The 16270-nt window shown below is 38.6% G+C and overlaps 1 protein-coding gene across 4 annotated transcripts in view; it reads left to right on the top strand.

Annotated features, from left to right (window-relative positions):
- Positions 1-16270, top strand: part of LOC136864096 (G patch domain-containing protein 4) — a 98972-nt gene that overhangs the window by 2666 nt on the left and 80036 nt on the right. The window contains exon 2 of one of the 4 annotated variants that reach the window (XM_067140666.2): positions 9973-10173. The exons of the other annotated variants lie outside the window; for them this stretch is intronic. The gene's annotated coding sequence lies outside the window, so the exon portion shown is untranslated. The remainder of the gene's footprint in view (positions 1-9972; positions 10174-16270) is intronic. 4 annotated transcript variants of the gene reach the window in all.

Raw genomic sequence — 16270 nt, forward strand, 5'->3', positions numbered from 1 at the left:
TTTTCATGAAGTTTGTAGAATAAATATGTATGAAACAAATTCTGAAAAATGAAAGCGAGGAAATGAACTTAGGCCTGCAATGGGGTTGTTGGAAGCTTTTGTTTTTCTAGAAAAAAGGCGTCATCCAGACCGGGGCTCTTAATGTCCTTCATTCACCCTAGACCCACATGTATAAATGTGACCTGCTTATTTGCACAAATATCATGTCCAGCCTCCAATGGGACAATGTAAGGATGTAAAGGAGAGGGCATAAGTCTCTGGTAAAACCCCTACTAGAGTATGGTTCCAGTGTATGGGACCCTCACCAAGATTGCTTGATTCAAGAACTGGAAAAAATCCAAAGAAAAGCAGCTCGATTTGTTCTGGGTGATTTCCGACAAAAGAGTAGCGTTACAAAAATGTTGCAAAGTTTGGGCTGGGAAGATTTGGAAGAAAGGAGATGAGCTGCTCAACTAAGTGGTGTGTAATACCAATATAGTTGGTCTGTTATTAGACATTATAAATTTTTCAGCTAATTCATTCCTGGTTGCCAGCATTTCGCCCCAGTGTGCTAATTACAAGTAACTAATCTCATATTTTATCCGTAATAATGTAATAACATTTGAATGTATTAGGCCTAGGTGGTTTATAATAAAACATTGTTTATTGTAATTAACCAGTGTGCTAAGTTCAGCTTATCAGTTGGTAAATAGTAATGCACTGAGGGTGGCTCCAAGTAGCCTACGCAGTGGCCTCCACGGTATGCACTAGCCATGCGTCTTGGTAGGTGTGCTGTTTACCAACTTAGCACGCTGGGGTGAAACGCTTGCAACCAGGAATGAGTTAGCTGAAAAATTTATAATGTCCAATAACGGACCAACTATCTTGGCCAACCCTTCCGATTTACCCGGAAACTTTCCGTTTTTTTTAACTCGTCTTCTGATTTTCCAATTTATTTTTACTTCTTCCTATTTTGGACCAATATAACCTCCAGTACAGTCAATACTCTTCTCCAGGGATAAATTATGTGCTTGTGTAATTTACGCAGCCTCATTTTCAAGTGTATTTATTTGGCAAGTATATTGTCCGTCGCCTTCGTGTACCGTGTTTCTTACTCACTACAGCCTCGTGTGAGTTTTACAGCTGGAAATTCGGGATGGCAGTCAACCTACAAACGAGAGAGGCTAGCACGCGCTAGCGACTCCGTTAATCAGGACAAAAGATTGTGTTTCTTGCTCGCGCGCTGTTAGCATGGTTTCTGTGTGTAGTTTCGTTGGAGTTGTAGGTCACGTGATTATTTTTGCGATTTTGTGCTTTCCCCCCTGTTGAAGTCATATGTTAAAAATGTATGAGACATTTTGATCTTTTTTGTATGTGGTAGTTTTGCGTATTTCAGTGCATCTGTGTTCATTCTTAGTTCATAATTTGAATGAGTTGAATGTATTTCAGACAGCTGTGTCGGTGACAATTTCTGGTAATTTCTCTTCACATTATGGCCACAAAACATAGCAAGCGTTATCTCCAAGTGTTGAGAGATATGTACCTATAAATTTTATTTTATTTATTTATTTATTTTTTTGCTAGGGGCTTTACGTCGCGCCGACACAGATAGGTCTTATGGCGACGATGGGATAGGAAGGACCTAGGAGTTGGAAGGAAGCGGCCGTGGCCTTAATTAAGGTACAGCCCCAGTATTTGCCTGGTGTGAAAATGGGAAACCACGGAAAACCATTTTCAGGGCTGCCGATAGTGGGATTCGAACCTACTATCTCCCGGATCCTATAAAATTTAATTACCGTTCGTGTTACAGTCTAATAAAGGAAACTATTATGCATTTTGTTCCATGTTTGTTACATTTTCTGCCGAGCTCGATAGCTGTAGTCGCTTAAGTGCGGCCAGTATCCTGTAATTTACAGTATTGTACAGTACAGTATTGTATTGAACAGGTGGACCTATAAATATTATAATAATATTTGAGATATATAGTATCCAGTAATCGGGAGATAGTGGGTTCGAGCCCCACTGTCGGTAGCCCTGAAGATGGTTTTCCTTGGTTTCCAATTTTCACACCAGGCAAATGCCGAGGCTGTACCTTAATATTAAGGCTACAGCCGCTTCCTTCCAATTCCTAGGTCTTTCCTATCCCATTGTCGCCATAAGACATATCTGTGTCGGTGCGAAGTTAAGCAAATAGCAAGAATGTTACATTTTCTTTTAACCATTTTTATGTTTTCTTAGTTTAGGATTTTAGATTTGATGGTAAATTTGCCTTGTAACTGTAGGCCTTTTTCCAATGAGACCATGGTGATACGCGATAAAACCAAAAATGAAAAAATCTTCCTATTTTTGACTTCTAAAAGTTGGCAGGTATGATATGAATATAAAGCTGGAATTCAAGAGGACAAATTGGGGCAAATATTTGTTTATAAGAAGGGGAGTTAGGGATTGGAATAACTTACCAAGGGAGATGTTAAAGTTTCAATTTCTTTGCCATCATTTAAGAAAAGGCTAGGAAAACAACAGATAGGGAATCTGCCACTTGGACGACTGCCCTAAATACAGATCAGTTGTGATTGATTGATTGATTGATTGATTGATTGATTGATTGATTGCCTATTAATTAGCGACTTTCTTGTTCAGCGCTAGTGTGCACCCCTTTTCACTGTTGCTGTACTCTTCTTCTTAGCACATGCACAGTAATGTAATTCTTCTGATTGTATGAGATTTTTCTGTTTCTCTGAAGTTCATTGTCTGCAATGGTTTGGTATGTTTTCTGAGGTGTGTAAAGGTAAACCTACAAGAAATGCCTCGCCTTTGTGACCTTCAGCAAACTATGTTTATCATATGACTATTGACATGAAATAAAAAATGTATGTAATCTTTTCCTCGATTCTATAAGATCACTTGAAACTAACAAGGGGAAATACTTTTTTGTCTTCGGAAATGTTAAGTGTGGAAACCAGTCTGTTTTCCAGGAAACATCTAAATCCTGGTAATTTTGAGAAAATAAATGTTAATAATAATAATAATAATAATAATATTATTATTAATAATAATAATACTAATAATAATAATAATAATAATAATAATAATAATAATAATAATAATAATAATAATCGTATGGCCTCAGCTACCGTGTGCAGACATTTCAATTTGACACCATCTGGCTGTGTGCTCGTCAATTTCGAGGTTCTTTTTTACTTTAGGCCCACTAGATAGCAGACCGAGTAAACCAAAAATCTCGTGGGCGTCTATGGCTGAGATTTAATTAATTTTGTTGGGTGAACACCAAATGTGTCACCAGAGATCTTTTACATGCCGACATTGTACGACATGGAGTGTCGAATGGACTTTTTTCTGCCCTTCAAAAATCCGACTACCTCTGCCGGGTTTGAACCCGCTATCTTGGGACCCGGAGGCCGACACTCTGTCACTGATCCACATTGGCAGTTTAATAGAGCAGTCCAAATTTTTTCAGAAGTTACAGCATCTCTACCTGCTCTCAAGTGTAAAGGAAGCATTTTTGAACTAGAGGGATTTCAAAGTTGTGATGCTACAGTGGGAGTTTTCAAAATTATGAGAAAATGGTTTAGAATCCACAACGTGTAGAACACTTCCCACAGCATACAGTATGCTGTCATGATGAAACAATAAAACAGGTTTTCGATGTTCAAGATTCCAGACTGCAGTGGTCCCTAGAAAAGAATTCCTAAATACTGAAACTTACTAAAACCACCATGGCCACAATCCAGTGCTTACCGAGCAAGTGGCTGCACAGTTTGGGTCATGTAGCTATCAGCTTGCATTTGGGAGATAGTGGATTTGAGGCCCACTGTCGGCAGCCCTAAAAATGGTTTTCCAACATTTCCCATTTTCACACCAGGCAAATGCTATCCCTTCGTTGTCATAAGACCTATCTGTGTCGGTGCAGTGTAAAGCAAATTGTAAAGATAAAAATTTCAGTGGTTAAGGTATTTGTTGCAGCCTGAATTCCACTTTGTTCTCACGAGAAAATTCTCAAATGGTAAATAGAAAAATGTCATTCAGTTTAATTAGAAAACCAGGAGGAATTAATCCTGCATAGCCAAGCCATGCTATAAATAACATTTTGTCTACTGGAATTAATTCTGCATCTCTCAATGCAGATTCTGTTGATCCTGGAAAAGGAATGAATACTATCGTTGTGAAATATGCATATGGCACCGAACACCATTTTTTTTTACTTCAGTCTGCCGGCTGAGTGGTTCAGACCCCAACTTGGCAGGTTCGATCCTTGCTCAGTCCGGTGGTATTTGAAGGTGCTCAGCCTTCTGAGCCTCTCTATAGATTTACTGGCACGTAAAAGAACTCCTGCAGGACTAAATTCCAGCCCTCGGCATCTCCGAAAACCGTAAAAGTAGTTAGTAGGACGTAAAGCAAATAACATTATTTCTTCAGTCTGATCTACAGATCCTTGAAAGTGGAGTCACTCGCTTAAATACAGTGCTTGCCCCTTTTAGCAGTAATTGCCAGCTATTTGATCCAAACTATAAAAGATACCACAGGGTGTGAAAATCTAGCCTATGTTTACACAAAAGTTTAAAGGAAACTTCTTCCCAAACTGACAGAACTCTTACAGTGGAGCTTATGTCAGAATCCTAAAACGTTTCATGATAATCCTAATATTATGAGAATCATATAAAGAAATTAAGTAGCCTTCTCTTACGGAAGGTTCTAGTACCTTAGAGCAGTAACTAATGCTGAAAACCTATGGAATTTACATTAATTGGGAAAAAATTTCTGTGCTGAAAACCACTTTCAAGAAAAGAAATATAGGCACAAACAATACATACATACATTATCATTATAGACTCTTATGCCTTTCAGCGTTCAGTCTGCAAGCCTCTGTGAATTTACTAAACATCACCACAATCCTCTATTTGCAACTAGCGCTGTGACCTCATTTAGTTCTATACCTCTTATCTTTAAATCGTTAGAAACTGAGTCTAACCAGCGTCGTCTTGGTCTCCCTCTATTCCTTTTACCCTCCATAACAGAGTTCATTATTCTCCTAGGTAACCTATCCTCCTCCATTCATCTCACATGACCCCCCCCCAACCGAAGCTTCATCCATCGAGTTCATTCCTAACTTAGCCTTTATCTCCTCGTTCTGAGTACCCTCCTGCCATTGTTCCCACCTGTTTGTACTAGCAATCATTTTTGCTACTTTAATGTCTGTTACTTCTAACTTATGAATAAGACATCCTGAGTCCACCCAGCTTTTGCTCCCTTAAAGCAAAGTCTGTCTGAAAACAGACCGATGTAAAGATAATTTCATCCGGCAGCTGACTTCCTTCTTTACAGAACACTGTTGATTGCAACTGTTAGCTCAATGCATTCACTTTACTACACCTTGATTCAATCTCATTTACTATTACCATACTCGGAGAACACACAACCAAAATACTTAAAATTATCTACCTGTTCCAGCTTTGTATCACAATCTGACATTCAGTTCTGTTAAAAAAAATATTTTTTTTTCTTTTGCTAGTTGCTGTACGTCGCACCGACACAGATAGGTCTTGTGGCGACGATGGGACAGGAAAGGTCTAGGAATGGGAAGGAATCACCCATGGCCTTAATTAACGTACAGCCCCAGCATTTGTGTGGTGTGAAATTGGGAAACCACGGAAGACCATTTTCAGGGCTGCTGACGGTGGGGTTCTAACCCACTATGCCGCGGATGCGAGCTCACAGCTCCGCGCTCCTGACCACACAGCCAACTCGCCCGGTCTGTTGAATTTCTTACTTACTGACATCAGTTTAGTCTTTGAGAGGCTAATTTTCATACCATACTTATTGCACCTATTTTCAAGTTACAAGATATTAGACTGCAGGCTTTTGGCACAATCTGCCATTAAGGCCAAATTGTCAGCATAGGCCAGACTGCTTACTACATTTGCACCTAACTGAATCCCTCCCTGCTACTTTATACCTTTCAGCAGATGAACCATGTAAACTACGAACAGCAAAGGTGAAAGATTACAGCCTTGTCTAACTCGTGTAAGTACCCTGAACCAAGAACTCATTCTACCATCAGTTCTCACTACAGCCCAGTTGTCAACATAAATACCTTTGATTGATTTTAATAATTTACCCTTAATTCCATAGTCCCCCAGTATGGCGAAAATCTAACATCTTTTTCCGCGGTACCCTGTCATATGCTTAGCGATACTCCATGCAAACACTAAAATGTATGGTTGTCGCAGCAAATGAGCAGGTCATATTTATACTTGTTAGGTCTAGATTTAGATCACTTTCTGAGATGAGAAACCTAAAATTGTGGTTAGGGGAAGTCAGAAAATAAGTCGGGGAATATTCTTCTCCAAATTGAGTGGACATCTTGGTCGAAGTGAAATGCCTTAGTTCTTGATCTCTGTTCAGATATATTCTGTGCACTTGAATCTTTCACTGGTAAAACTGACATAAACTTCACGATCTCAATACTGTAGTTTATTGATGCTCTATGGGAACTGTTTGCCAGTTTTGCATGTGTTGGTTTGCCTTGTGATCTTTCAACTAATGAAAAAGGTAAGCAAGTTGGCAGGGGACAGTGTTTTAAACCATAACTACTTGCTGCTAGCATGCAGTGAAGTCAAGTTGACCAGACTGATGCACAGTTTCATGTGAAGTTTATCTCTACATAAACTTATGAGAATGAAGGCAGTAAAATAACATTGGTCAAAAATGCTCATGATCCAGTAATGAAAGTAATTAAAGTGTGGTGTAATATAATTGTAAACTGGTTTCAAGGTGCACCTTCTGAAGATGGCAACAATTGTAAATTGAAGAAGTACATGGATATGATTAGTGAGAAGTTTCGAATAGTAGACTGTAAGCAGGTTCAGGATATAGAAAGTGAATGAGTGGCATACAGGGATGCTGTAGTAGAAACAGCAAAGGAATGCCTAGGAACAACTGTGTGTAAAGATGGGAAAAGGCAAACATCTTGGTGGAATGATGAAGTGAGAGCAGCCTGTAAACATAAAAAGAAGGCTTATCAGAAATGGCTCCAACAAGGGCCGAGGCAGACAGGGATTTGTACGTAGATGAAAGAAACAGAGCGAAACAAATAGTTGTTGAATCCAAAAAGAAGTCATGGGAAGATTTTGGTAATAACCTGGAAAGGCTAGGTCAAGCAGCAGGGAAACCTTTCTGGACAGTAATCAAGAATCTTAGGAAGGAAGGGGAAAAGGAAATGAACAGTGTTTTGAGTAATTCAGGTGAACTCATAATAGATCCCAGGGAATCACTGGCAAGGTGGAGGGAATATTTTGAAGATCTTCTCAATGTAAAAGGAAATCATCCTGGTGGTGCTGCAAACAGCCAAGCTCATGGGGAGGAGGAAAATGATGTTGGTGAAATTATGCTTGAGGAAGTGGAGAGGATGGTAAATAAACTCCATTGTCATAAGGCAGCAGGAATAGATGAAATTAGACCTGAAATGGTGAAGTATAGTGGGAAGGCAGGGATGAAATGGCTTCATAGAGTAGTAACATTAGCGTGGAGTGTTGTTAAGGCACCTTCAGATTGGACAAAAGCAGTAATTGCACCTATCTACAAGCAAGGGAACAGGAAGGATTGCAACAACTATCGAGGTATTTCATTGATTAGTATACCAGGCAAAGTATTCACTGGCATCTTGGAAGGGAGGGTGCGATCAGTCATTGAGAGGAAGTTGGATGAAAACCAGTGTGGTTTCAGACCACAGAGAGGCTGTCAGGATCAGATTTTCAGTATGCGCCAGGTAATTGAAAACTGCTATGAGAGGAATAGGCAGTTGTGTTTATGTTTCTTAGATTTAGAATAATAATAATAATAATAATAATCGTATGGCCTCAGCTACCGTGTGCAGACATTTCAATTTGACGCCATCTGGCTGTCTGCTTGTCAATTTCGACGTTCCGTTTTACTCCCAGGCTCACTAGATGGCAGACCGAGTAAACCGAAACTCTCTTGGGCGTCTGTGGCTGACATTTAATGAATTTTGTCGGGTAAACACCAAATGTGTCACCGGAGATCTTTTACATGCCGACATCGTACGACATGGAGTGTCGAATGGAATTTTTTCCGCCCTTCAAAAATCCGACTACCTCTGCCAGGTTTGAACCCGCTATCTTGGGATCCGGAGGCCGACACTCTACCACTGATCCACAGAGGCAGCTCATAGATCTAGAGAAAGCATATGACAGGGTACCGAGGGAAAAGATGTTCACTATACTGGGGGACTATGGAATTAAAGGTAGATTATTAAAATCAATCAAAGGAATTTATGTTGACAATTGGGCTTCAGTGAGAATTAATGGTAGAATGAGTTCTTGGTTCAGGGTACTTACAGGAGTTAGACAAGGCTGTAATCTTTCACCTTTGCTGTTCGTAGTTTACATGGATCATCTGCTGAAAGGTATAAAATGGCAGGGAGGGATTCAGTTAGGTGGAAATATAGTAAGCAGTTTGGCCTATGCTGATGACTTGGTCTTAATGACAGACTGTGCCGAAAGTCTGCAGTCTAATATCTTGGAACTTGAAAATAGGTGCAATGAGTATGGTATGAAAATTAGCCTCTTGAAGACTAAATTGATGTCAGTAGGTAAGAAATTCAACAGAATTGAATGTCAGATTGGTGATACAAAACTAGAACAGGTCGATAATTTCAAGTATTTAGGTTGTGTGTTCTCCCAGGATTGCAAGCTGTCCACTTCATGGCCGTATCGATGAGTTTAATCAACAAATTAAAAAGTATCGATTAGGTGGCTTTTTAGATTAATTTGTTGGTTCTCCCAGGATGGTAATATAGTAAGTGAGATTGAATCAAGGTGTAGTAAAGCTAATGCAGTAAGCTCGCAGTTGCGATCAGCAGTATTCTGTGAGAAGGAAGTCAGCTCCCAGACTAAACTATCTTTACATCGGTCTGTTTTCAGACCAACTTTGCTTTACGGGAGCGAAAGCTGGGTGGACTCAGGATATCTTATTCATAAGTTAGAAGTAACAGAAATGAAAGTAGCAAGAATGATTGCTGGTACAAACAGGTGGGAACAATGGCAGGAGGGTGCTCGGAATGAGGAGATAAAGGCTAATTTATGAATGAACTCGATGGATGAAGCTGTACGCATAAACCGGCTTCGGTGGTGGGGTCATGTGAGGCAAATGGAGGAGGATAGGTTACCTAGGAGAATAATGGACTCTTATGGAGGGTAAGAGAAGTAGAGGGAGACCAAGACGACAATGGTTAGACTCGGTTTAAAACGATTTAAAGATAAGAGGTATAGAACTAAATGAGGCCACAACACTAGTTGCACATTGAGGATTGTGGCGACATTTAGTAAATTCTCAGAGGCTTGCAGACTGAACGCTGAAAGGCATAACAGTCTATGATGATAATGTATGTATGTATGTATGTATGTATGTATGTATGTATGTATGTATGTAAGAACTGGTCATCCCTTGCAGAAGTTGACCTCCTCCTACCAGATCCTGGCCTGCAGAAGTATGAACCCAGTTGATAGAGCACAGTATAACAACTCAGCCACACATTGCAAGCTGTGTCCATCCTCTACTAACGCTAGTACTACCCTTGTAGCATCCTCTTGAGTTCAAGGGCATCCTCACTCCCGAAAGTGCTATTTAACACTTGAGTTTAAGGTCAGAGAATTCCTTCTGTCACTCATGGAGGTAACAGTTAGGGTATGGAAACAAAGATTTGCATTTTTGTGATGGGCATTGATTTTCATCTGCATAGCACAATACAATTGGCTGTTGTTGAGTTCATTCCATTTGGCAGTCTTCAAAAACATTTTCTAATATTCAGTACATGGTAGAAAATTTTATAGGAGATTATGAGAAATGTTAAAATTTATATTTTATGTCAGTTTCACAGGTGTTGCATTTTTTTCTTGTTAATGAATTTACCTTCTTGAGTAGGCTATATCCGAACAAAAACCCTTCATGCTACAGCCCTGATGAGCCTTGGCCTACCAAGTGGCTGCTGCTCAGCATGAAGGCCTGTAGATTACGAGATGACACATGATCAGCAAGACAAATCCTCTCAGCCTATATTCTTGGCTTTCTAGAACGGGGCTGCTATCTCACCGTCAGTTAGCTCCTCAAGTGTTCTCACATAGTCTGAGTGGACTTTGAACCAGCCCTCAGATCCAGGTAAATATCCCTTACCAGGCTAGTAATTGAACAGGGTGGGGGGGCTCCAGGTAAGATAGCCTCACTACCCATAGTTCACATGGCTAGCTTCTATGCTTTTGTAAAATAAAATAAAAAAATAAAAAAGTGATGACCAGTCACAGCTGCGTATGGCAGCAATTTTGAATTAATGTTGTTAGGCCATATAAATTTTGTTGTTTACAATATTAGTTCTTTTTCCTCCCTAGATATGTACTGTATGTAACTCAGTATGGTGTTTCCCCAAAGGCCTTCCAGCCGCTTGCCTGTTAGCTCCCTCCTTTCTCTCCATGCAATATTTAAACCATCCCTGTGTTTTCACCAAATGGACAAAATCTTCCTAAACTATGATTCAAATTACATACTCTAAACGGTATTTTAAAAAAAATAAGATTATTGTAGTGAATAAACAGTTCATGTTGTTTTGATGAGAATTACGTGATTCATCTCAAACTATGGTTTCTAGTTTTAAGGTTGATTCTTTTACTTCAAAGTATATCGGTAACATAAAAATGCTTATTGTATGAGGGCTACCTTTTTACAGATAGGTATATACTGTCCCAGACTTTTTTGTAAAGTTTTTTGCTCGGCAGTTCTTCTGCACATACTCGAGCTCTATCATTGATGGTTTATCAGTCAATACTTATCTGCATTTAGGGCAGTCGCCCAGGTGGCAGATTCCCTATCTGTTGTTTTCCTAGCCTTTTCTTAAATGATTTCAATGACATTGGAAATTTATTGAACATCTCCATTGGTAAGTTATTCCAATCCCTAACTCCCCTTCTATAAATGAATATTTGCCCCAATTTGTCCTCTTGTATGCAAACTTTATCTTCATATTGTGATCTTTCCTACTTTTAAAGACGCTACTCAAACTTATTCATCTACTAATGTCATTCCACACCATTTCTCCGCTGACAGCTCGGAACATACCACTTACAAATCATCACTCTCATTTTTGATCCGTATTGAAAACAGCGATCTCACTTAGTTTACAAAAGAAGTACATTTATTGTTCCACCTATTCAATACAATCAGTACTACATTATGTGGTTAATTAGACATAGAAAATATGAATATTATGGGGGGCATCTTTCGCCCTTCTTATGGGGCATCATCAGCCATATTAATTTAATCTTAGAACAAACATTGTTTAGAGGACAATGACATGATTAGTAAGAATTGAACTATGATTTCTTATGATATTAACTTTACAGAATAGTGGTTATAAAATATGATGTTGGGACATACAATACATGCTAAAATTATTGTAAACTAATTTAAAATCTTGTCTAAAAGAAAATTTGTGTCAATATAAAGTTTTAAGAACAGAACATGTCTGGTACTGAAGTGGATCCTCTTCGTTATAAAAGTCAGCATATATAATACCAATTCAAACCCCCCGCTATTGGACATTACAAATCTTCCAGCTAACTCACTCCTGGTTGCCAGCGCTTTGCTCCCGTGCGCTTCCCTATGGGAATCAACATTTATATCATCAAGTCAGCATATATTCGCTGCGGCAGTTGCCAACGTAAGTTTTCAATGGACTAAAATGGTTGAAACTTGAGGGTGAAATTTTGTTATATTTTGCATTCCAACATTAAAAGATTGGTTAAGAGAAAAGGCGAATGTTATGATGTTATCCTCATTAAGTTGATTGGTACCGAGCCCGATAGCTGCAGTTGCTTAAATGCGGCCAGTATCCAGTATTTGGGAGATAAGTGGGTTCGAATCCCACTGTCGGCAGCCCTGAAGATGGTTTTCCGTGGTTTCCCGTTTTCACACCACACAAATGCTGGGGCTGTACCTTAATTAAGGCCATGGACGATTCCTTCCCACTTCTAGCCTCTTCCTATCCCATCGTCGCCATAAGACCTATCTGTGTCAGTGCGACGTAAAGCAACTTGCAAAAAAAAAAAAAAAAAAAAAAAGTTGATTGGTCTAAAATATTATCTGATATAACCGTTGCAAACAGATGTTAGTGAGCTGGTTGAGGCTGCTTTGAGATGAGTTTATTTCGAGTATTTGACAGGTTATGTTTTATAATCACTATTCTGTAAAGTTAATATCATAAGAAATCATAGTTCAATTTTTACAAATTATAAATGTCATTGTCCTCTAAACTAGATTTTTTAAGATTAAATTAATATGGCTGATGATGCCGAATAAGAAGGGCGAAACATGTCCACATAACATTCAGATTTTCTATGTCTTATAACCACATAACGTGGTACTGATTGTATTGAATAGGTGGAACATAAATGTACTCCTTTTGTAAACTAAGTGAGACATACCACTTAGTCAAGCAGCTCGTCTCCTTTCTCCCAGTTTTTTCCAGCACAAACTTTGCAACATTTTTGTAACGCTACTCTTTTGTCGGAAATCACCCAGAACAAATCGAGCTGCTTTTCTTTGGATTTTTTCCAGTTCTTGAATCAAATAATTCTGGTGAGGGTCCCATACACTGGAACCATACTCTAGTTGGGGTCTTACCAGAGACTTAGACTCCTTCTCCTTTGCATCCTTACTACAACCCCTAAACACCCTCATAACCATGTGCAGAGATCTGTATCCTTCATTTACAATCCTATTGATGTGATTACCCCAATGAAGATCTTTCCCAGATACTTACAATGATCCCCAAAAGGAACTTTCACCCCATCCACGCAGTAATTAAAACTCAGAGGACTTTTCCTATTTGTGAAACTCACAACCTGACTTTTAACCCCGTTTATCATCATGCCATTGCGTACTGTCCATCTCACAACATTATCGAGGCCATTTTGCAGTTGCTGAATCTATAGAGAATAACATCATCCGCAAAAAGCCTTACCTCTGATTCCACTCCTTTACTCAAATCATTTATATATATAAGAAAACATAAAGGTCCAATAATACTGCCTTGAGGAATTCCCCTCTTAATTATTACAGGGTCAGATAAAGCTTCACCTACTCTAATTCTCTGAGATCTATTTTCTAGAAATATAGCAACCCATTCAGTTACTCTTTTGTCTAGTCCCAATTACACTCATTTCTGCCAGTAGTCTCCCATGACCCACCTTATCAAATGCTTTAGACAGGTCAATCGCGATACAGTCCATTTGACCTCCAGAATCCAAAATATCTGCTATATCTTGCTGGAATCCTACAAGTTGAGCTTCAGTGTAATAACTTTTCCTTAAACCAAATTGCCTTCTATCGCAAACATGTCTAATGTAATCAGAAAGAATGCCTTCCCAAAGCTTACATGCAACACATGTCAAACTTACTGGCCTGTAATTTTCAGCTTTATGTCTATCACCCTTTCTTTTAGATACAGGGGCTACCATAGCAACTCTCCTTCATTTGGTATAGCTCCTTCAACCAAACACTAATCAAATAAATACGTCAGATATGGTACTATATCCCAACCAATTAAGATAATATATTAATTATATATTAATATATTAATTAATATATCCACGGAAATCTTATCAATTCCAGCCGCTTTTCTAGTTTTCAACTTTTGTATCTTATTGTAAATATCATTGTTATCATATGTAAATTTTAATAGTTCTTTAGCATTAGTCTCTATCTGGACATTTTCCTTGTAACCGACAATCTTTACATACTGCTGACAGAATACTTCTGCCTTTTGAAGATTCTCACATGCACACTCTCCTTGTTCATTAGTTATTCCTGCAATGTCCTTCTTGGAACCTGTTTCTGCCTTAAAATACCTATATATATACCCTTTCATTTTTCACTAAAATGTGTATGACTGGTAATTATGCTTGCCATCATGTTATCCTTAGCTGCCTTCTTTGCTAGATTTAATTTCCTAGTAAGTTCCTTCAATTTCTCCTTACTTCCACAGCCATTTCTAACTCTGTTTCTTTCCAATCTGCACCTCCTTCTTAGTCTCTTTATTTCTCTGTTATAATAAGGTGGGTCTTTACCATTCCTTACCGCCTTTAAAGGTACAAACCTGTTTTCATATTCCTCAGCAATTGCCACTATTCCCAGAGTCTGTTTACATTCTTATTTACCGTTTTCCACCGATCATAATTACTTTTTAAAAACTGCCTCATGCCTGCTTTATCAGCCATATGGTACTGCCTAATAGTCCTAGTTTTAAAACCTTCCTTTCTATCACATTTATTTTTAACTATGGCAAAAACAGCTCCGTGATCACTAATACCATCTATTACTTCGGTTTCTCTATAGAGCTTATCTGGTTTTATCAGTACCACGTCTAGGATATTTTTCCCTCCAGTTGGTTCCGTAACCTTCTGAATCAGCTGTCCTTCCCATATTAGCTTATTTGCCATTTGTTGTTCATGCTTCCTGTCGTTCGCATTTCCTTCCCAATTGACATTTGGTAAATTAGGATCTCCCGCTACAATCACATTCCTTTCCATGTCGTTTCCCACATAGCTGATTGTCTTATTAAATAATTCTGAATCCGTGTCAGCACTATCCTTTCCCGGTCTGTACACTCCAAAGACATCAAGTTGCTTATTATCTTTAGAAATGAGCCTTAGGCCTACACCTAGAATTTCATGTTTCTCATCTTAAACTTTTTCGTAGCTTACAAATTCTTCTTTCACCAGAATGAATACTCGTCCCTCCCACTATTCCTATCCTATCTCTACTATACACACTCCAGTTCCGTGAGAAAATTTCTGCATCCATTATATCATTTCTCAGCCATGATTCAACTTGTATTACAATATCTGGTAAATATATATCTATTAAGTTACTTAATTCTATTCCTTTCTTTACAATACTTCTACAGTTCAACACTAACATTTTTATGTCATCCCTACTTGACTTCCAGATCTTTGTACCCTCATCACCGCTCCCTAGACAACATCGTTTCCCTAAATGTACCTCCCTATTACACTTCTAAACAAATTTCCTAACTGTGCCACTGCGATTTAAGTGAAGGCCATCTGAGTGCAGATCCCTATCTCCTACCCACCCATTAGGATCTAGTATGCCAAGGATGCACTTGTATGGCTTTTTTTTCTTTGACTTTGGTAAAATTGCCACTATTCGGTACACTTCTAAACAAATTTCCTAACTGTGCCACTGCGATTTAAGTCAAGGCCATCTGAGTGCAGATCCCTATCTCCTACCCACCCATTAGGATCTAGTATGCCAAGGATGCACTTGTATGGCTTTTTTTTCCTTTGACTTTGGTAAAATTGCCACTATTCGGCTCACTCGGATTAATATTTCACACACACACACACACGAACCTTCCTCAATAAATGCTAGTCTATACAATGGTGAAAACTGCTTCAAATCCGTTTGATGGTTCTTGAGATTTTCCTGCACAAACGCCTTACACCTGCTGTGGACTTAATCTGTGTGGATAAGAGTTTTGTCTGTGGTTAGGTAAAAAAGAAATTGATAATTGGTATTTTTGTGTCAGTCATCTCCAGAATAAGAAGGAAATGAATTTTTTAAATTTCTGTCATGTCCGACTGTATGTACGTGTGAATAGTATTTGTCATAAGAAAAGGCACTTCAATCTAGGCTATACATAATTTTATTCATTTTGTTTGATGAGTAGTTTAAGAGAAAGTATAAAAATATCTCAAATATTTCCATGAATAGTGGTCCTATCAATATAGCAAATAAAATTGTGATCTTATATGCAATATAAATTCATTGTACAACAAATAATAATGGAAATATGTACACAATATTTATTTCATATTTATTTCCTGCGCCCTACCATTACTAATGTTGATCTTACCAAAGAATCCTTTGTAGCGAAGAGAGGAGCAATAGTAAATTCTGATCTTTCATACCTCACACATTTTTATTGCAGAGGGAAAGTTACTCTCTTGATACATGAATATATTGTCAGTCTGCATGAGTTGTCATCAAGGTGAGTTCTCTTGCCAAGTGGAATGCCTCTGTGAATATTGGCAGGGATTTGGGGAGAGTTACATAACTTTCCTTTGTATCTTGTTGTTCCTCTGAATCATACATATTCTGCCGAGCGAGTTAGCCGTGCAGTTAGGGTCATGCAGCCGAGAGCTTGCATTTGGGAGGTAGTAGGTTCGAATCCCAGTATCGACAG

The sequence above is a fragment of the Anabrus simplex genome, chromosome 2 (assembly GCF_040414725.1).
Source record: "Anabrus simplex isolate iqAnaSimp1 chromosome 2, ASM4041472v1, whole genome shotgun sequence".
Lineage (NCBI taxonomy): Eukaryota > Metazoa > Arthropoda > Insecta > Orthoptera > Tettigoniidae > Anabrus > Anabrus simplex.